Below are 23,500 nucleotides of genomic sequence, written 5' to 3'. Positions count from 1 at the left end.
CCCGCCTCCCAGCTGCTCCTCCCTCCCCCCTCCCTTCTTAATGGCTTGTGCTGCGCGTCGCGAGTGAGCGAACTCTGACCTGTTTCAGGTCCTGAGCTCGCCCCCCACGACCGCAGCACCAACCTGCTGCCTCCTGACTGTGTCCCCCGTCCACGCTGCCTTTTGCGTGTTCGAGGCCCTCCTCCACCCGCAGGCACCCTCCTGCGCCTCATCCCTGGTGGCTAGTGGGCTCACTTGACCCGTGTGCCGCTTCCGCCGTCCTGTAAGTTGTTTTTTCGCTTTTTCTGCGCCTCGCCGCCGGCGCTTCTGCCCTCATTGTGCCCCCCTGATTGCTGTCTCCCCGATCGTGTATTGTGCCATTATTGTATTTCTGATTGTGTGGTTTTCTTATTGTGACGGCCTTTAATTTTGCTCGTTTTCTGTGTTTTTGCCCCTTGTGCGCTCCCCGATCCCTGCCTCCCTGCGGCCCCGCCCCCCTCGCGCCCCCATTTGCCGCTCCCTCCCGCCTCCCAGCTGCTCCTCCCTCCCCCTCCCTTCTTAATGGCTGGCGCTGCGCGTCGTGAGTGAGCGAACTCTGACCTGTTTCAGGTCCTGAGCTCGCCCCCCACGACCGCAGCACCAACCTGCTGCCTCCTGCCTGTGTCCCCCATCCACGCTGCCGTTTGCGTGTTCGAGGCCCTCCTCCACCCGCAGGCACCCTCCTGCGCCTCATCCCTGGTGGCTAGTGGGCTCACTTGACCCGTGTGCCGCTTCCGCCGTCCTGTAAGTTGTTTTTTCGCTTTTTCTGCGCCTCGCCGCCGGCGCTTCTGCCCCCATTGTGCCCCCCTGATTGCTGTCTCCCCGATCGTGTATTGTGCCATTATTGTATTTCTGATTGTGTGGTTTTCTTATTGTGACTGCCTTTAATTTTGCTCGTTTTCTGTGTTTTTGCCCCTTGTGCGCTCCCCGATCCCTGCCGCTGCCTCCCTGCGGCCCCGCCCCCCTCGCGCCCCCATTTGCCGCTCCCTCCCGCCTCCCAGCTGCTCCCCCCTCCCTTCTTAATGGCTGGCGCTGCGCGTCGCGAGTGAGCGAACTCTGACCTGTTTCAGGTCCTGAGCTCGCCCCCCACGACCGCAGCACCAACCTGCTGCCTCCTGCCTGTGTCCCCCGTCCACGCTGCCGTTTGCGTGTTCGAGGCCCTCCTCCACCCGCAGGCACCCTCCTGCGCCTCATCCCTGGTGGCTAGTGGGCTCACTTGACCCGTGTGCCGCTTCCGCCGTCCTGTTAGTTGTTTTTTCGCTTTTTCTGCGCCTCGCCGCCGGCGCTTCTGCCCCCATTGTGCCCCCCTGATTGCTGTCTCCCCGATCGTGTATTGTGCCATTATTGTATTTCTGATTGTGTGGTTTTCTTATTGTGACTGCCTTTAATTTTGCTCGTTTTCTGTGTTTTTGCCCCTTGTGCGCTCCCCGATCCCTGCCGCTGCCTCCCTGCGGCCCCGCCCCCCTCGCGCCCCCATTTGCCGCTCTCTCCCGCCTCCCGCCTCCCAGCTGCTCCTCCCTCCCCCCTCCCTTCTTAATGGCTGGCGCTGCGCGTCGCGAGTGAGCGAACTCTGACCTGTTTCAGGTCCTGAGCTCGCCCCCCACGACCGCAGCACCAACCTGCTGCCTCCTGCCTGTGTCCCCCGTCCACGCTGCCGTTTGCGTGTTCGAGGCCCTCGTCCACCCGCAGGCACCCTCCTGCGCCTCATCCCTGGTGGCTAGTGGGCTCACTTGACCCGTGTGCCGCTTCCGCCGTCCTGTAAGTTGTTTTTTCGCTTTTTCTGCGCCTCGCCGCCGGCGCTTCTGCCCCCATTGTGCCCCCCTGATTGCTGTCTCCCCGATCGTGTATTGTGCCATTATTGTATTTCTGATTGTGTGGTTTTCTTATTGTGACTGCCTTTAAATTTGCTTGTTTTCTGTGTTTTTGCCCCTTGTGCGCTCCCCGATCACTGCCGCTGCCTCCCTGCGGCCCCGCCCCCCTCGCGCCCCCATTTGCCGCTCCCTCCCGCCTCCCGCCTCCCAGCTGCTCCTCCCTCCCCCCTCCCTTCTTAATGGCTGGCGCTGCACGTCCGCGCAGCGGGCGCGCCGCTGGCGCACCGGAGGCGCGCCAGAGGCAAGCCCGTCTGCGCCCGTCCGCGCCTGGACCGCGCCCAGCGCCACCCCCCCTGGTCCTCGCGCCCCCGCGTCCGCTACTCAGCCAACGAACTCCGCGCTTTCAACACCGGCTCCTCCACGGAGTGCTTCCTGGCGTCCCCGAAGCACACTAAAGGACCTTTTTCCTGCCGCTCCTGCAACTTCTCCTGCATCAAACCGACAAAACCAACAATAGAATCACTCAACCCCAACCACCTGAACTGCATCCTCATCAACACCCGCTCCGCACGAAAACACGCCATCGAGCTCTGGGATTTGCTCGACTCCACTGCACCCGACGTGGCCTTCCTGACCGAAACCTGGTGGAACGACTCCTCGGCTCCGGACATCGCCATCGCCATACCGGACGGTTACAAAATCACCAGAAGAGACCGAACCAACGGAATCGGCGGCGGAATAGCCATCGCTCACAAAGCTACCCTCAAAATCCACACCCACACTGACGACACCCTCAAGACAGCCGAACACCTCCACTTCCAGATCCACACAGACCCCAACACGACCCTCAGAGGAACCCTCATATACCGCCCTCCAGGACCAAGAGCCCCCTTCAGCGACACCATCGCCGACCTCGCAAGCACCCACGCCCTCGCTTCCCCGGATTACATCCTCCTGGGAGACCTAAACTACCACATGGAAAATAACAACGACGTCAACACCGCAGCACTGACCTCCAACCTCCTCAACCTCGGACTGGTCAACACTCCCACCCACATCGCTGGACACACCCTCGACCCCCTCTTCACCTCAAGCAACCACATCTCTTTCAGCCACACCTCCGAACTCCACTGGACCGACCATCACTGCGTCCATTTCTCCTATAAGAAAATTACCGAGCAGCACCGCATCCATCTACCCCCCTACCGCCGCTGGGGCAAAGTCACCCAAGACCAACTGACCAGCACCCTCGTTAAAAACCCTCCACCCGACGCGACCGACCCGAGCACAGCCGCCATCAACCTCCATCAATGGATCCTCGACTGCGCCAACACCTTAGCCCCACTCAAGAAGCCCACCGCCAACCAAGGAAAGAAAAAACCAGCCTGGTTCACAGACGAACTGACCACCTCCAAAAGCCGTTGTCAGAAGCTCAAAAAGAAATGGATCCTAGAACGCACGCCCGACAACCTCGCCTCCCTCAAAGACGCAAACCGTGAACACCACCAACGGATCCGCGTCGCCAAGCGCGCCCACTTCACCGAACGCATCAACAACAACGCCCACGACTGCAAAGAACTCTTCGGCATCGTGAAAGAACTCTCAAATCCAAAAGCCAACGCCAACGACATCCCGCCCTCCCAGAAACTCTGTGACGACCTCTCCACCTTCTTCCACCGGAAAATCGCTACCATCCACAACAGCTTCAACACCGACCCACCGCCAGATCCCCCCCCGACGTCTCCAACCGCGACTGCCGCCTCACCGCCTGGACCCACGTGGACGACGCAGAAACCATGGCAACCATGAACACCATCCACTCAGGCTCCCCCACGGACCCATGCCCTCATCATGTTTTCAACACAGCCAACGCCACCATCGCCCCCAAACTCCGCAAGATCATCAACCTCTCCTTCACTTCCGCCTCCTTCCCGGACAGCTGGAAACACGCTGAAATCCAACCCCTCCTCAAGAAACCCAAGGCCGACCCCAACGATCTCAAAAACTTCCGTCCGATCTCTCTCCTCCCTTTTCCAGCAAAAGTCATCGAGAAGATCGTCAACACACAACTCACCCACTTCCTCGAAGACAACTCCATCCTGGACCCCTCACAATCCGGATTCAGACGAAACCACAGCACGGAGACTGCTCTCCTCGCCGCCACAGATGACATCAGACATCAAATGGACAACGGCGAAACCTCGGCCCTCATCCTCCTCGACCTATCAGCCGCTTTTGACACAGTCTGCCACCGCACCCTACTGACCCGCCTTCAGGAAGCCGGCATCCAAGACAAAGCCCTCCACTGGATCTCATCCTTTCTCTCCGACAGAACTCAGAGAGTCCGACTCTCCCCCTTTCGCTCCAAAGCCACCAACCTCATCTGCGGCGTCCCCCAAGGATCCTCCCTCAGCCCTACTTTGTTCAACGTCTACATGGCCCCCCTCGCAAAACTGGCGCGCCAGCATCACCTCAGCATCATCTCCTATGCCAACGACACCCAGCTCATCCTCTCCCTGACCAAAGACCCACTCACCGCCAAAACAAACCTCCACGAAGGACTAGAATCCATCGCGGAATGGATGAACAACAGTCGCCTGAAACTCAACTCCGACAAGACGGAAATCCTCATCCTCGGGCGCTCTCCTTCGGCCTGGAACGACTCATGTTGGCCCGCCGACCTCAGACCCCCACCCACCCCTGCCAGCCACGCAAGAAACCTCGGCTTCATCCTGGACTCTGCACTCACCATGTCCAAACAGGTCAGCACCGTCTCCTCCTCCTGTTTCAACACCCTCCGCATGCTCCGCATGCAGAGACCAGAAAGATGGTGACCCAAGCCCTCGTCAGCAGCAGACTTGACTACGGCAACGCACTCTACACAGGCATCCCAACCAAAGACATCAAACGATTCCAGCGTATCCAAAATGCCTCCACCCGACTGATCCTCGACATACCCCGCCGATGTCACATCTCCCCTCACCTGAGGGAACTCCACTGGCTCCCGGTGGAGAAGAGGATCACCTTTAAACTCCTCACCCACGCTCACAAGGCACTTCACAACGCCGGACCCTCCTACCTCAACTCCAGACTCAATTTCTACGCTCCCACACGTCAACTTCGATCCGCCAATCTCGCCCTCGCCGTCGTCCCCCGAATCCAGCGCAAGACCTGCGGCGGCAGATCCTTCTCCTTCCTCGCCGCCAAGTCCTGGAACTCTTTCCCCACATCTCTACGCCAGACCCAGGACCTCCTCGCCTTTAGGAGACTCCTCAAAACCTGGCTCTTCGACCGCTAACTGCAGCACACCTCCACCCCCCCCCTTCCCCCCAACGCCTCGAAACCCTGACGGGTACATAGCGCGCTTTATAAATATCGTGATTGATTGATTGATTGATTTGCTCTGCATTTCATCCATCATGTGTTCTTTTTGCATCTGTCTCCCCAAGTAGGAAGGGAATGCACAGACGTGGGTCCCGTGCTCACTGCACCACTGGATTCAAGCTAGCCTAGGTGATGAAGGGTAATACCCTGAAACCGGTCCTAGGATGCCTGTCTCCGTTCCAGGGAGGACCTGGCTAGACAATTCAGGCTAGACAGTTCCCATGAGGAACATAGTCAAGACTGATTTGCATATGGCTGGGTCCAACCTGGGGTGGTGTGGTGAGCAAAAAAACAATGGATTAAACCCAGATCTTTGTGACTGGGGTGAATGTTTGATTTGCTCTACATTCCGTCCATCATCTGCTCTTTTTGTATTTGTCGCCTTAAGTGGGAAGGGTATGCCCAGACGTGGTGCCCGTGCTCACTGCGCCACTGGATTTACACTAGCCTAGCTGATGAAGGGTGACACCCTGAAACCGGGCCTATGATGCTTGTTTCTGGTCCAGGGATGACCTGGCTTGGCAGTGCGGGTTGGAATGTTCCCATGAGGTACAGGGTCAAGACTGATTTGCTTATGGTTGGGTCCAACCTGGGGTGACGTGGTGAGCAAAAAAACGATGGATTAAACCTAGATCTTAGTGACTGGGGAAAATGTTTGATTTGCACTGCATTCCGTCCATCATCTGTTCTTTTTGCATTTGTCACCCCAAGTGGGAAGGGTATTCCCAGTCGTGGGTCCCCTGCTCACTGCGCCACTGGATTCAAGGTAGCCTATCTGATGAAAGATGATACCCTGAAACTGGTCCTAGAATGCTTGTTTCCGGTCCAGGGTTGACCTGGCTTGGCAGGTCGAGCTGGACTGTTCCCATGAGGAACAGGGTCAAGACTGATTTGCACATTGCTGAGTCCAACCTGTGGTGGCGTGGTGTGCAAAAAAACAATGGATTGAACCCAGGTCTTTGTGATTGGGGGTGAATGTTTGATTTGCTCTGCATTTCATCTTTCATCTGCTCTTTTTGCATTTGTCACCCCAAGTGGGAAGGGTATGCCCAGACATGGGCCCCGTGCTCATTGCGCCTCTGGATTCAAGGTAGCCTAGCTGATGAAGGCAGATACCCTGAAACCGGTCCTAAGATGCTTGTTTCCAGTCCAAGGAGGACCTGGCTTGTCAGATCTGGCTGGACTGTTCCCATGAGAAGCAGGGTCAAGACTGATTTGCATATGGCTGGGTCCAACCGGGGGTGGCGTGGTGAGCAAAAACACAATGGATTAAACCCAGATCTTTGTGACTGTGGTGAATGTTTGATTTGGTCTCCATTTCGTCCATCATGTGTTCTTTTTGCATGTGTCTCCCCAAGTGGGAAGGGAATGCGCAGACGTGGGTCCCATGCTCACTGCACCACTGGATTCAAGCTAGCCTAGCTGATGAAGGGTAATACCCTGAAACCGGTCCTAGGATGCCTGTCTCCATTCCAGGGAGGACCTGGCTAGGCAGTTCAGGCTAGACTGTTCCCATGAGGAACATGGTCAAGACTGATTTGCATATGGCTGGGTCCAACCTGGGGTGGGGTGGTGAGCAAAAAAACAATGGATTAAACCCAGATCTTTGTGACTGGGGTGAATGTTTGATTTGCTCTACATTCCGTCCATCATGTGTTCTTTTTGCATCTGTTGCCCCAAGTGGGAAGGGTATTTCCAGATGTGGGGCCCATGCTCACTGCACCACTGGATTAAAGCTAGACTAGCTGATGAAAGGTGATACCCTGAAACAGGTCCTAGGGTGCTTGTTTCCGGTGCAGGGAGGATCTTGCTTGGCAGTTCAGGCTGGACTGTTCCCATGAGGAACAGGGTCAAGACTGATTTGCTTATGGCTGGGTCCAACCTGGGGTGGCGTGCTGAGCAAAAAAACAATGGATTAAACCCAGGTCTTTGTGATTGGTGGTGAATGTTTGATTTGCTCTGCATTTCGTCCTTCATCTGTTCTTTTTGCATTTGTCGCCCCAAGTGGGAAGGGTATGCCCAGACGTGGGTCACGTGCTCATTGAGCCTCTGGATTCAAGCTAGCCTAGCTGATGAAGGGTGATACCCTGAAACCAGTCATAGGATGCTTGTTTCCGGTCCAGGGAGGACCTGGCTTGTCAGATCGGGCTGGACTGTTCCCATGAGAAGCACGGTCAAGACTGATTTGCATATGGCTGGTTCCAACCGGGGGTGGCATGGTGAGCAAAAACACAATGGATTAAACCCAGATCTTTGTGACTGTGGTGAATGTTTGATTTGCTCTGCATTTCGTCCATCATGTGTTCTTTTTGCCTCTGTCTCCCCAAGTCAGAAGGGAATGCCCAGACGTGGGTCCTGTGCTCACTGCGCCACTGGATTCAAGCTAGCCTAGCTGAGGAAGGGTAATACCCTGAAACCGGTCCTAGGATGCCTGTCTCCATCCCAGGGAGGACCTGGCTTGGCAGTTCAGGCTAGACTGTTCCCATGAGGAACATGGTCAAGACTGATTTGCATATGGCTGGGTCCATCCTGGGGTGGCGTGGTGAGCAAAAAAACAATGGATTAAACCCAGATCTTTGTGATTGGGGGTGAATGTTTGATTTGCTCTGCATTTCGTCCTTCATCTGTTCTTTTTGCATTTGTCGCCCCTAGTGGGAAGGGTATGCCCAGACGTGGGTCCCATGCTCACTGAGCCACTGGATTCAAGCTAGCCTAGCTGATGAAGGGTGATACCCTGAAACCGGTCCTAGGATGCTTGTTTTCAGTTCCAGGAGGACCTGGCTTGGCAGTTCGGGCTGCACTGTTCCCATGAGGAACAGGGTCAAGACTGATTTGCATATTGCTGGTTCCAACTTGGGGTGGCGTGATGAGCAAAAACACAATGGATTAAACCCAGATCTTTGTGGTTCGGGGTGAATGTTTGATTTGCTCTGCATTTCGCCCTTCATCTGCTCTTTTTGCATTTGTCGCCCTAAGTGTGAAGGATATGCCCAGACATGGGTCACGTGCTCATTGAGCCTCTGGATTCAAGGTAGCCTAGCTGATGAAGGCAGATACTCTGAAACCAGTCCTAGGATGCTTGTTTCCGGTCCAGGCAGGACCTGGCTTGTCAGATCGGGCTGGACTGTTCCCATGAGAAGCACGGTCAAGACTGATTTGCATATGGCTGGTTCCAACCGGGGGTGGCATGGTGAGCAAAAACACAATGGATTAAACCCAGATCTTTGTGACTGTGGTGAATGTTTGATTTGCTCTGCATTTCGTCCATCATGGGTTCTTTTTGCATCTGTCTCCCCAAGTGGGAAGGGAATGCCCAGACGTGGCTCCTGTGCTCACTGCGCCACTGGATTCAAGCTAGCCTAGCTGAGGAAGGGTAATACCCTGAAACCGGTCCTAGGATGCCTGTCTCCGTTCCAGGGAGGACCTGGCTTGCCAGTTCAGGCTAGACTGTTCCCATGAGGAACATGGTCAAGACTGATTTGCATATGGCTGGGTCCAACCTGGGGTGGCGTGGTGAGCAAAAAAACAATGGATTAAACCCAGATCTTTGTGACTGGGGTGAATGTTTGATTTGCTCTGCATTCCGTCCATCATGTGTTCTTTTTGCATCTGTTGCCCCAAGTGGGAAGGGTATTCCCAGACGTGGGTACCATGCTCACTGTGTCACTGGATTTAAGCTAGCCTAGCTGATGCAGGGTGATACCCTGAAACCGGTCCTAGGATGCTTGTTACCTGTCCAGGAAGGACCTTGCTTGGCAGTTCGAGCAGGAATGTTTCCATGAGGAACAGGGTCAAGACTGATTTGCATATGGCTGGGTCCAACCTGGGGTGGCGTGGTGAGTAAAAAAAATGATGGATTAAACCCAGGTCTTTGTGACTGGGGGTGAATGTTGGATTTGCTCTGCATTCCATCCATTATCTGTTCTTTTTGCATTTGTTGCCCCATGTGGGACGGGTATGCCAAGACATGGGTCCCGTGCTCACTGCGCCACTGGATTCAAGCTAGCCTAGCTGATGAAGGGTGATACCCTGAAACCGGTCCTAGGATGCCTGTCTCCGGTCCAGGGAGGACCTGGCTTGGCAGTTCGGGCTGGACTCTTCCAATGAGGAACAGGGTCAAGACTGATTTGCATATGGCTGGGTCCAACCTGGGGTGGCGTGGTGAGCAAAAAAACAATGGATTAAACCGAGTTCTTTGTGACTGGGGGTGAATGTTTGATTTCCTCTGCATTCCGTCCATCATCAGTTCTTTTTGCATCTGTCGCCCCAAGTGGGAAGGGTATGTTCAGACGTGGGTCCCGTGCTCACTGCGCCACTGGATTTAAGTTAGCCTAGCTGATAAAGGGTGATACCCTGAAACCGGTCCTAGGATGCTTGTTTCTGGTCCAGGGAGGACCTGGCTTGGTAGTTCGGGCTGAACTCTTCCCATGAGGAACAGGGTCAAGACTGATTTGCATATTGCTGGGTCCAACCTGGGGTGGCAAGGTGAGCAAAAAAACAATGGATTAAACCTGGATCTTTGTGATTGGGGGTGAATTTTTGATTTGCTCTGTATTCCGTCCATCATGTGTTCTTTTTGCATTTGTCGCCGCAAGTGGGAAGGATATGCCCAGACGTGGATCCTGTGCTCACTGCGCCACTGAATTCAAGCTAGCCTAGCTGTTGAAGAGTGATACCCTGAAACCGGTCCTGGGATGCTTGTTTCCAGGTCAGGGAGGACCTGGCTTGGCAGTTCAGGCTGGACTGTTCCCATGAGGAACAGGGATAAGACTGATTTGCATATGGCTGGGTCCCAACTGGGGTGGCGTGGTGAGCAAACAAACAATGGATTAAACCCAGATCGTTGTGATTGGGGGTGAATGTATGATTTGCTGTGCATTCTGTCCATCATCTGTTCTTCTTGCATTTGTTGCCCCAAGTGGGAAGGGTATGCCCAGACGTGGGTCCTGTGCTCACTGCGCCACTGGATTCAAGCTAGTCTAGCTGATGAAGGGTGATAACCTGAATCCGGTCATAGGATGCTTGTTTCTGGTCCAGGGAGGACTTGGCTTGGCAGTTCGGGCTGGACTGTTCCCATGAGGAGCAGGGTCAAAACTGATTTGCATATGGCTGGGTCCAACCTGGGGTGGCGTGGTGAGCAAAAAAACGATGGATGAAACCCAGATCTTTGTGACTGGGGTGAATGTTTGATTTCCTCTGCATTCTGTCCATCATCTGTTCTTTTTGCATCTGTCGCCCCAAGTGGGAAGGGTATGCCAAGACGTGGATCCCGTGCTCACTGCGCCACTGGATTCAAGCTAGCCTAGCTGATGAAGGGTGTTACCCTGAAACTGGTCTTAGGATGCTTGTTTCTGGTCCAGGGAGGTCCTGGCTTGGCAGTTCGTGCTGGACTGTTCCCATGAGGAATATGGTCAAGATTGATTTGCATATGGCTGGGTCCAACCTGGGGTGGCGTGTTGAGCAACAAAATGATGGATTAAGCCCAGATCTTTGTGACTGGGGGTGAATGTTTGATTTGCTCTGCATTCCGTCTATCACCTGTTCTTTTTGCATTTGTCGCCCCAAGTGGGAAGAGTATGCTCAGACGTGGGTCCCGTGCTCACTGAGCCACTGGATTCAAGCTAGCCTAGCTGATGAAGGGTGATACCTTGAAACCGGTCCTAGGATGCTTGTTTCCGGTCCAGGGAGGACCTGGCTTGTCAGTTCGGGCTGGACTGTTCCCATGAGAATCAGGGTCAAGACTGATTTGCATATGGCTGGGTCCAACCTGGGGTGGCGTGGTGAGCAAAAAAACTATGGAGTAAACCCAGATCTTTGTGACTGGGGGTGAATGTTTGATTTGCTCTGCATTCCGTCCATCATCTGTTCTTTTTGCATTTGTCACCCCAAGTGGGAAGGGTATGCTCAGACGTGGGTCCCGTGCTCACTGCACCACTGGATTCAAGCTAGCCTACCTGAAGAAGGGTGATACCCTGAAACTGGTCCTAGGATGCTTGTTTCTGGTCCAGGGAGGATCTGGCTTGGCAGTTCGGGCTGGACTGTTCCCATGAGGAACAGAGTCAAGACTGATTTGCATATGGCTGGGTCCAACTTGGGGTTATGTGGTGAGCAAAAAACTAAGGATTAAACCCAGATCTTTGTGATTGGGAGTGAATGTTTGATTTGCTCTGCATTCCGTCCATCATCTTTTCTTTTTGCATTTGCCGCCCCAAGTGGGAAGGGTATGCCCAGACGTGGGTCCCGTGCTCACTGCACCACTGAATTCAAGCTAGCCTAGCTGATGATGGGTGATATCCTGAAACCCATCCTAGGATGCTTGTTTCCGGTGCAGGAAGGACCTGGCTTGGCAGTTTGGGCTGGACTGTTCCCATGAGGAACAGGGTCAAGATTGATTTGCATATGGCTGGGTCCAACCTGGGGTGGTGTGGTGAGAAAAAATACAATGGATTAAACCCAGATCTTTGTGACTGGGGGTGAATGTTAGATTTGCTCTGCATTCCGTCCATCATCTTTTCTTTTTGCATTTGCCGCCCCAAGTGGGAAGGGTATGCCTGAAACCCATCCAAGGATGCTTGTTTCCGGTGCAGGAAGGACCTGGCTTGGCAGTTTGGGCTGGACTGTTCCCATGAGGAACAGGGTCAAGGTTGATTTGCATATGGCTGGGTCCAACCTGGGGTGGTGTGGTGAGAAAAAATACAATGGATTAAACCCAGATCTTTGTGACTGGGGGTGAATGTTAGATTTGCTCTGCATTCCGTCCATAATCTGTTCTTTTTGCATTTGTTGCCCAAAGTGCAAAGGGTATGCCCAGATGTGTGTCCAGTTCTCACTGTGCCACTGGACTCAAGCTACCAGCTGATGAAGGGGGATATCCTGAAACCAGTCCTAGGATGCTTGTTTCCGGTCCAGGGACGACCTGGCTTGGCAGTTCGGCCTGTACTGTTCCCATAAGGAACAGGGTCAAGACTAATTTGCATATGGCTGGGTCCAACCTGCGGTGGCGTGATAACCAAAAAAAAGATGGATTAAACCCAGATCTTTGTGACTGGAGGTGAATGTTTGATTTGATCTGCATTCTGTCCATCATCTGTTTTTTTGGGGTCTGCTGGTTATGCAGGTGGGACCAGTGGTGGTGCTGGTGGGGCAGGTGGCTGTGCAGGTGGAGGAGTTGGCTCTGCATGGGGAGTACAGGTGCAGTATAGATTCTTCTCCATGTGTTATATATGAAGGTAGATTTTGAAAAATTCCTTCCATCGTCTTCACAGTCAAGTCATGGTGTCTTGCACTCTCTTCCCTATACATTTGTATTTGATCTTGGTGCCTCTTCATTATGTCTTTGCAATATTTCACCACATTATCCAAGGAACAATTCTGCCTGTCAATCATTTGAGGGAGTCCTTGAAGTGAGTCTGAAATGTCAGACACAGTAGTCACTAGTGCATGAATATCCTGATGCACTTCAGTCTCCTTTTGGAATAAATCATCACCCCCTGTGGCTAACATTAGCCCATGCAATCCTACTAGGATTGGATGCCCTCTCATATAACCAGCATGTTGACCAGCACAGAAAAGTGTGGAAAGTCTCTTCTCAGATTACCTGCTGCCCTCCGCTTGCAGATGATTCAGCCTCATCGGATGACTCAGTGACCTGAGTACCTACAAGAAGATTTCAACAGATAAAGTACATCATATACATGTTTTAAGTGGTAAAACACAATATATTAAGGGAATACATCTGTTTGAAGTTACATTTAATAGGGGTGTGTGAACCCAACATATGATAGCTCTTAGATCAGTAGGGAAGAGCTAAATAAACATGTGAAATGCAAACTCAAACATCACAATCTCATGCCGCATGTGTATGTAGTTAAGATATCCCCAGTAAGGTCAATTGCTTAACCAAAGACTTCGATCCAGCAGCTTGGAAATCAAGTTGACGATTGATATGAAGGGTAGGTATGGTTGGAGGAGGGAAGGCGCCTATATATATTTGACTAGGGTGCCTAGGTTGTCTCATGGCGATAGAGAGTCGAAAGACTTGCTCATTAATAAAGTCATATACTGGATACGCACACAGAGGAATTGTCTCTCTGTTATCCGGTCCGACATCCAAGAGGTGTGTAGACACAATCAACCGGGGTCGGAATTTGATTTTATTTCAATCCTCTTCAATGATAGCACCCTGGTAAATAATCTTATATCTTTTAATGCACGGACTGGCTTTTTAAGAACTGGCAGGAAAACCGAAATTAGTCTTTTCAGGCATCCACCTGGAGATAAGATAGGTAGAGGCTGCTGCCCATCCGACAATCATGCAGATGGGGCTAACATTCTACCTGAGAATTATCCACCACTTATGGCAGTGAATTCCTCTCCTTCACTTTCAGATTTGGACTGACTAACTGACCCATAAGAAGGGATGCCAAAAGTAGCAACTGAGGCGTGTCAGGCAGAATGTACAGGGAATATAGTAGTTGCCCCTCCAACGAGATTCAAGGCAGTAAATACTTCCCCAAAACTTAACATTATATCTTGGAACGTTGCAGGAATAGGCCAAAAGCTTGAGGACCCTGATTGGGTTAGCTTTATTAACAAGCAAGATGTATGTCTATTTCAGGAAACTTGGGCTGCAGAATTGAACTATCTGGCAGGATTTACAACCTATTTTTCTGCAGCCCACCCTGCGTCCAGAGGTTTCATTAGACGGATGGGGGGCTAATGATTTCGCTGAATAATAGGCTCGAATGTGATCATTCAGCGATACGGTTCATCTCTCATGACCTGCTGGGTGTACAACTCACATTTCGATCTGGGTTTAGGATAATTGTAATAAATGTGCATGCAAGGTCTGTCTCACGTGGCACTAAATCAAATGTTCTTACTCAGTTAGCTGATTTTATGGAGCTCCTGGATCCATCGGATTTTCTGATGGTTGCGGGTGATTTTAATTGCTCCTTTGTATCTGATAACACCATCAGTAGTATGACCACCGAGGAAGATGAGTTATGGGGCATTCCCCAATCTAAGGAAACTGTCCTCCCTTCTGCCTCCTGTGTCGCTATGCAGATGGCTTCTTTATGTTTAAAATTTGGGCTAAGAGAATGCAATGGTCGCACCAGATCCGAACTAAATCTTACTTCCACCTTCACGCAAGGGTTTTGCTCTAGTACTATCGATTATTTTTTGGTGGACATTAGGCTCTGGACAAGCACATTAGATATGGAAATAATACCTTGCTATGACAGCGACCATAATCCTCTGTGTCTTGTCCTAACTAATTATGAATTTGCAAGAGCCCAACACTTAAAGACCACCAATGTCCCAATTCCCTGCTTGAATCTCAGACGAACCCGTGTTAGTTGGCTGAAAGTGACATCAAATCCATACCTGGTTAGGGGGATTTATCTATCGTTTCTAAAACTCTTTTCTGGTTTTGGGGAACAAGAGCCTGCTGCAATTCCCATCATGACTATTCATAAAGAAATGGTAGGTACCCTAAAGGGTATCTTCTACAAGGAAACCCCCCTGAGGCAGACATCTGACATTTCTCTACGCAGAGAATGGTACAACAAAGATTGTGGCTATGCAATATCTAATTTAAAAATAGCCTTAAAAAACCTCTCACAGGAGGATATTAGGAACGCTAGACTCAAGTGTATGAGGGCCCTGGAACGAGCAAAAAGAAGTTGGGAATATGAGATCTGGCAGAGGTTATTGGATGCAGTCAAGAAACAAGATGATGGTTCTTTTTGGAGGCTGTTGGCTTGTAGATCGAGAGGGGGCAATGACACTATTGGCATGCACATCCAGCCTGAAAGATGGGTGACTTATTTCTCTGAGATTTATGCTTCCCCTGTACAACAGGACTCTGTGGGCACTGGGTATGACGACCGTAGAGGTTCCACTAAAGATCCTGCTGAGGATATTGTTTTCACAATAGCAGAAACAACAGTTGCCATTAATTCTTTGAGATCAGCGAAAGCCCCTGGTCCTGACAAGATACCAGGGGACTTGTTTAAATCTGAACCCAGCATATGGGCATGGTACATAAACTTACTGTCTAATGCCATAGCAGCAGGTAGTCCCATTCCAGAATCGTGGCATGGTGCAGAAATAATTCCCATACATAAGAAAGGTGATGTAGGTTTGCCAACTAATTATCGACCAATCAGCCTTATCGACAACTTGCAAAAGATCTTTGCTAAGCAAGTCTTAGACAGGCTCATGGAATGGGTTCAAGACAATCAGGTTTTATCTCCTCTCCAGGCTGGTTTTCGCCCTAAAACCAATACTATGGACCAAGTTTTTAGGCTGTCACTGTTATTTTGGAAGTATGTCACCTTAGCTGAACAAAGATTGTATATTGCCTTTGTGGACTTAAGATCTGCTTTTGACCTTGTTCCAAGAGAGAAGCTATGGGAAGTTCTGATTAAAATTGGTATCCAAGGGAACTTAGTACACTTAATTCAAAGGTTGCATGAGAATACATATGCACAAGTAAGATGGGGCAGTCAGGGGGAACTCACTGACAGAATAGATATCAGGCGAGGGGTGCGTCAAGGCTGTGTCCTAGCCCCGACCCTCTTTGCTTTGTTCATTAACGAGGTAGTGCAAATTGTAGCCGATTGTCAAAATGATGCACCCTCTTTGAACAATCAGAAAATTCTGATTTTATTATTTGCCGACGATTCCCTTCTGATTTCCAGAACACCTATGGGTCTACAGGTCTTAGTGGACAGGTTCAGTTCGTTCTGTGTTGATAATGGACTGGAGCTAAACCACAACAAAACCAAACTCATGACCCTGGGTTGTGGTCCCACTAAAAGATATAATATCTTTTATAATAGGACCCCTTTAAGCAAGGTACGTTCCATCGATTACCTGGCGGTAAGAATTAGTGACATCATGCAATGGGACGCCCAGATTGATTAAAGCTCACTCCTTCTGTCGCAAAGATCCGGGGCTATTTTGCGTTTCCACAAATCCACCACTGAGAGAGTTGTTACCCCAGCCATTAAAATTTATTTGGCGAAGGCTCAGGGCACTGTGGTCTATGGGGCAGAAGTCTGGGAGTTTTCCAATGTTAGTAAACTTTCAGTGGGGGAAAACAGTTTTGTAAGATCGCTTTTGGCATGCCTCGAAACACCCCACTGATCCCTATGTTCTGGGACCTTGGACTTACGTGCTTCTCAGATGTAATTGCCCTAAGACCATTGCTTTTCTGGGTACGCATCTGGACCACCCCCAAATTAATTACATACAAGGAGTCCATCCAAGACATTTTAGACACCCAATGTACTCTCCATTGCATGGTTTAAGTATATTTCAAGATGGTTCCATCTCTTAGGACTTAGTTACTTTTGGAGCCATCCTTACAATTTAAGAAGAGATCAGAAGAAATATTTGAAAACAGTCCATTGGGCGCATGTTAGAGAAAAATATTTGTTCCACATGACACATGGCAGACTGACATCTCAATTTCTTGACTCTAAGCAGTATCCTCACTTTGAACCATTTATGGATTTAATCCTTGACCCATTAAGCAAAAGTCTGTATATCCAGTTTAGGTATGGATGTTTACTTCTCAAATCTTTTAACAGCTCACGGAATTTAGCTTCGAGAACTGATTTATGTCCTAGCTGCAGCTGTATCTCAGAATCCTTGGTACACTTCATGTTTATATGTCCTGCATACATGACTGCTCGGCGGAAGTGGCTACATCCAGTCCGCAGGAATATGGGCATGAGACATTGTAATGATGCTCTAAGGATTATGATGAGGGACACTTATACTCCTTTGTCCTGTGCGGTCAGCAAGTTTCTTGCGGCCCCATGGTATATACGTACACGTTATTTAAATAATTTTAATGACTAGTATCAAGCTTTACAGTCTTAATCATTTATTTCGCACTTGTTATTTAAATAATTTTAATGATTAGTATTAAGTTTTATGGTTTTAATTATTTATTTCGGACTGATATAAGGCTTCATGATTACTGTGCTTGCTTACTTGGATGCTACTGATGATGATTTGAAGAGATAGGTCCCAGGTGGTAAAACACAATCTGTAGGTAAATATCTCAATGCTCTTAGGTATTTATGTTTTTATTATTTTTTCAAAATATTTCCGATTACACAACTGTTATGCTTTTCTTATTTTTACTTTTGCACTTGTGTGATGTTATTGCTTTGATGGTTGAACATAACCGAATAAAGCTATGTGTGTGATGATGAAGTTGACGATTTTTTTTTTCCGGATTAAATTTATAAATCAACATAAATACTAAAGAATAGACTTTACACATAGGATTTACAGATCACATCACATGATTTGAACTATATCCATACTCTGTGAAAGTATGTCTACAAGAGTTATTTATTTTGTAAAGTATGCAGTGTTTTAATGATGCACAATAATTCGAAAACGTACCTGATAAGCGCATGGTAGAGGGCCTAATTGCTTCTGGCAGCATGTCTACTCATCTCAAAGATGTAGATTTGTCTGCAGTTATTGTAAAGGACTTGTTCTTTGTTCCTGACAGAAACTGAAACAAGTCAACACGTACAAATTGAAACAACTTAGGCCCTCATTTATACTTTTTGGTGCAAAACTGCACTAACACAGTTTTGCACCAAATATTTTAACACTGGCGTGCACCATTTCTGTGCACCAGCCGGGCACCACATTTATGGAATGGTGCAAGCCGGTGCAAAGGGTAGGCTAGTGTAAAAAAAATTACATTAGTCGGGTGGGGCTGGTGGTATAGGAGAAGGGGGTTTTGCACCCAAAAATGACCTTAGGCAGGTTAGAGTAAAAAAAAACACTCTAAACTGCCTAGAGTCATTTTTTTGACGCAAAACCATCCATTCCACCCACCACCCCAATGGCCAGCACAGGAGACCAGGGTCTCCTGGGCATGGCCATTGTACCCAGTGCCATGTTGGTGGCCTATTTCAGGACCCCCAATGGCACTGTAAAAAAAAAAGAAAATACTTACCTGTATTTACTTATACTTACCTGGGGTGGGGTTCCCCTTTCTCCGCTTCCCCTCTGGTGTGGGTGGGGGTGTCTCTGAGGCCTGGGGAGGGCACCTGTGGGCTTATTCCATGGTGTTCCACCATGGAAATAGGCCCACAGCTCCTTTAACTCCTTCCCTGAGCCAGGTGTTAAATATTTTACCCCTCCTCCCGCCCGTGCGTGATTTTAGCACGGGGGAATGAATATGGAGCTAAGGCCATAGAGTCATTTTTTGCTTGGGAACGCCTCCTTTGCATCTCATTGACGCAAAGTAGGTTTCCATGTCCAAAAAAATGACTTTAACTCCATAATGTTGGGGCTAGGCCGGTCTAGGGCCAAAGTATAAATATGGAGCTAGTTTTGCACCAAATTTCTTTAAAAAAAATGACGCAAATTCGGCCCGAAACAAGTATAAATATGCTCCTATGTGTTAATAAAAGAAACTGTGAAAAAACCGAACAACTCAATATAAAAACACAATACAATCATATGTGAAAATGTAAGTCATACACTCACTTTAGACAACATGCAAAAAGGGTTAAGATCATTTAACCCATTATCTTGCATATTGGCATTGGTGACAATAGGGATGTGTCACAAAACACATACTGCTAACGTGTAAAACATTAGAACAGAAGATTAGTCATTTAAGAAGTGATAAATGAGTCAACTTATCAGTGTCTCGCATCTGCTAGCTTTGTGTTGCCTGACAGTTGTGATCTCATTTGGAGGAGCAGAAGTCACTCTTGTCTGAGATAGAAGCAGGCCAGAAACCACAGGACATACACCAATCTGAATGAAATTCAATTTAAAAACAAATATTTCACATGTAAAACACATATAAACAAGTAACTATTAATTTCAAAAGCAAGTAATGCACGATCCAAAATATATATATATATAATGAATGAATAATATTTCGGCACTTCTGCGAAACTCTTCCTGTTAGCTTATGTACTTAACAATTCTAGTGGACTGTTGATGCTAAACTTGCCCTTGTCGCTGAGTTCCTGCTTCACTATGGCTGTATGTGGAAAATTAAAATTGAAAGTTAAAAAAATACACTAAAATGCATTTGATTTTGTAAATGAACATAAGTATATGGTGCATACTAAGCAATGCAGGTCGATGGAAACACAAACAAGGATAAACACATAAACCTTTAATTCGTGATAAATCAGGTGACAGGCAGAACACTGACAACTTTCACACATGGTGAGCAAGGAACTTTTTTTTTTGCTTTAGAAAGATGTCTGGGACTTGAAGTGTGATAAAGAAAATGAAAGCATTAGAGAACTATTCACTATACGGTAATGATACAACACGAACATGCATCCATAGTGAAACATGCTACAAAGTATACTGTTTTTTTACACATAGTATGGATTTTGATGCTTAGGCCCATATTTAAAGGAAAATGACGGAGCGCGACGCTGTGCCAAAATTGGCAGCGCCACGTTCCGTCATTTTCACAATGTAGGGATGCACCATATTTAATTGAATAGGATGCACCCTTGTGTTGTCCCCTGCGCTGGCGCTAAATTGAGCTGCCTAGCGCCAATCGTGCAAGGATGTCTGCGTTGAGGGGTTTGATTGTTATGTGTGGGAAGGTGTCCCTTCCTGCACATAAACAATCACAATGGCGATTTAGCACTTCTGTGTGTGCTGCAGAATGCAGCACACACAGAAGTGCCAAAGCGTCATTTTGAAATAATTGTTTATGTGCAGGAAGGGTCACCTTCCCGCACATAAACAATCATGTTTGGCATTTTGTTCTTTCTATGCATGCAGAATGCAGCACACATAGAAAAAGCAAAAAACGAGGAGGAATAAAAGTATTTCTCCTCGTTGTGCTTTGATAATGCCACCTTGGGTGGCGTTAGATTTTGATGCTGCCTCCGGTTTAGGAAAACTCGTAAATATGAGGCAGCGTCAAATTACAATGGGTGTTGCTGTGGCCGAGGCACGGCCACAGCAACACCCATTGAACACCCCTTCCACGTGAAGTTATGCGTGTGAAGAGGTCGTATTTACAAGATGGCGTTAAGCCACAAAAAGTGGCTTGACGCCACCTTCTATATATGGCGAAGGGCATTGCACCACCAGAGCGTCACAAAAAGAGACTCTCTGGTGGCACTATGGGGCTCATAAATATGCCCCTCAATGTATTAACTGAAACTACATTACAGTCATCTGTAACACGCAGCCCACGTAGTAGGTGTGGGTGCATAGTGGAAGGGACGTCTTTCTCGAGTGGGATGAAACAGAGACAGGATCCAGTTGGTCCACCAGAAAAAGCCCTAGCCACCTCTTTCCTTATGAACTTTTTCTTCACCTGTCTCCTCTCATCCTGCCACTTTTTAAATATCACACACAGTCCAGACATCTTACCCAATGCATTAACCAAATTGGTGAACTGCTGCCATAAGACTGCCTTCTGTGTGGCACTAAGCTAATTCAGGTGCAGCCCATGTAACTTTTTGCAGTTAGCCACTACAAATGAAGCACTCATGTCTGTCTTGGCTTCTGACAAATATCTCTTCCACTCATTACAGACAGCAGTGTTGAAGCATGATTGCAAGGCAGTGGGCAGGTAGTAGTTTGAAGAAGACAAGGTGTGAAGAAACAGAGGCTTGGTTGTGGCCACATTTTATGTGGTTAGAAAATGATTTCCGGATGTAATTAATTTATTTCAGGTGTTCTTTTCCAGGCAAAAGGAGCACATGCTTTTAAAGTGTCACTGTCTAAGGTGGTAAATTGGTGTTGCTCACGCCCTTGAATTATGTGACACTTCTCACCGCAACACTGTTGCAGAGACCATGGGGGTTGAATCACAAAACAGTTTTGGCTGGTGCTATTTCAAGCCCTTGGTCGTAAGTTAAAGCAGTGCTTGCCCCATACAACGTTTACCACTGTATTTTGAAAACAAGATTCTAAAACATCTACAAATATTTGTTGCAGGGTGTTTTGTTGTGGTGGTAACATGTTCTGTTTTTGGTGCTGCTGTGTTCCTGTGCTGCAATATTGCAATGTGATTTTGTTGTATTGTACTACGGTTGTACAGTTGCATTCTATTCTGGCTATTTCATTGTGATATACCGCATTATGGCCCTCACTGGCGGTCAGTGTTAAAGCGGTTGTAATACCGCCAACAGGCCGGCAGTAAAAAAAATTGAATGATGACCACAGCGGAAACCACCAATACATACAGCCACTTTAACACTCCGACCCCCACTGCGGTAGCAACAACCACCGCAGCAGTAACTGCCAACAGCCAGGCTGAAGACAATGTACCGCCCACCCCATTACAACCCGCACATTCGCCAGCTTTTCCGGGATGGTACCAACGCCATTAAAAGAACGGCGGAAACAGTACTTGGAAGGGAAACCACTCACCTCTCAACACTCAAGGAAGAACCAGGACGCCATGGAGCCCGTGCTGCAAGTCCTTTCCATGCTGGTGTATCTTCTCATATACCAGGAGTACCAATGCCGGCGACGACGACCACAGTGAATACTGCACCTAGTACACAGGGGAGGGAGTGAGGAAAAAGAGAGTGACACACACACGCAACACACAACACCCCCACCCCCACCCTCACCCACAAGACCATACACACAAACACATGCAACAACATTATTACATATACACCCCATAACCCTCTGGAATAACGCAAGGGCAAAAAGAATAGAGTCAAATGAGTGTAATATTGGAAATTTAGAGAAATACGGTCATAAATAAATAAACAGCATGTACAATATATAAAAAATGAGGGACAATGTCCACACAAAAATAGTCCGTGGCCCACTGGGCTATAACGCAAAGGCCAAGCCCACACTTGACACCTGCCTCAAAACAGAGGGAACACTGCTGGGGCATCAGGTCGAAAACACACAGGCACCTAAGAGGGACGGGAAAGGGGGGTCACCTCAGCCGGAAGATGGTACTACGCCACTGCTCCTGGAGGGGGCTCCATGCCCACTGCCTGGTCCTGGGGAGTGCAAGGCCACAGTCTCTGAAGTGGGTGGTTAGCCCACTGCTTGCGCCTGGGAAGTGTAAAGCCACAGTCTCTCAAGTGGGTGGTTTGCCCACTGCTTTGTCCTGTGGAGTTCAAATCCACAGTCTTTCAAGTGGGTGGTTTGCCCACTGCTTGCTCCTGGGGAGCACAAAGCCACAGTCTCTCAAGTGGGTGACATCTTCAACTGGTTTTGGAGGGGGCTTAGTGCCCAGTGTGCTTCATCCTGCCAAGGATAGGGTGAGTGGATGCCTTTCTCCACTGGTTCTGGAGGGGGCTTAGTGCCCAGTGTGCTTCATCGTGCCAAGGATAGGGTGAGTGGATGCCTTTCTCCACTGGTTCTGGAGGGGGCTTTGTGCCCAGTGTGCTACTGTCAAGGAGTCCGGATCCTCTGGGTTTGCGCCTGTTCCCAATATGTCCACCTCTTGGCAGCTCCAAACTCTACTAGCCGTTATAGCACATCTTCAAGATGCAATTGCTTAAGAATTATTATACATTTTACATATCAAACATGTGCATCAAGATTTCAATGTCTAGAAATGATCGCGCTTTCCGCTGATCTGAAACACAAGGGTTAAATGCAAAAATGACTTTTACACTCTGTCATTGATTCAACCATCAGGATTCAAATGTCATAATACGAGAGTCAGTTTATTGCATTAGGTTGCCCGTAGAGCGCGCACTGTCCTGATGTTGACAGCTTCATCCTGCCAAGGATAGGGTGAGTGGATGCCTTTCTCCACTGGTTCTGGAGGGGGCTTTGTGCCCAGTGATGCAGTGATGTTGCAATTGGGGGTGGCAGGTCACAGTCCCTCACCTGGGTGTCAGAGCCACGAGATTTGCAGTGGCCAGGATGCATGATTCTCTATGGAGGGAGGGCTACAGTTCATCCGCCGGCAGATACGGCTGCACAGTGGTGGTAGTGCCGGTTCTGGTGGGGGTGCACCCAGTGGTGGGGGTAGGCTCCAGCCTTTCTCCTGCAGCCTTGGACACCTGCCCACTGGGGCTGCTGCTGCTGGCAGTGGTGCTACTGTCAGTGGTGCAGGTGGCGGTGCTTGCGGCACTGCAGGTGGCGGTGCTGGCCACGGTGCAGGTGCTGGTGCTGCCAGTGATGGGGGGAGGCACCAGCCCTTCCCCTGCAGCCTCGGATGGCTGCCCACTGGGGATGCTGCTGCTGACAGTAGTGGTGCTTGCCGCAGTGCATGTGGCAGTGCAGGTGGCAGTGCTTGCGGCGGTGCTTGCAGCAGTGCAGGT

Source organism: Pleurodeles waltl, chromosome 5, assembly GCF_031143425.1.
Source record: "Pleurodeles waltl isolate 20211129_DDA chromosome 5, aPleWal1.hap1.20221129, whole genome shotgun sequence".
Classification (NCBI taxonomy): Eukaryota; Metazoa; Chordata; class Amphibia; order Caudata; family Salamandridae; genus Pleurodeles; species Pleurodeles waltl.
Note: the sequence above shows the minus strand (reverse complement) of the source record.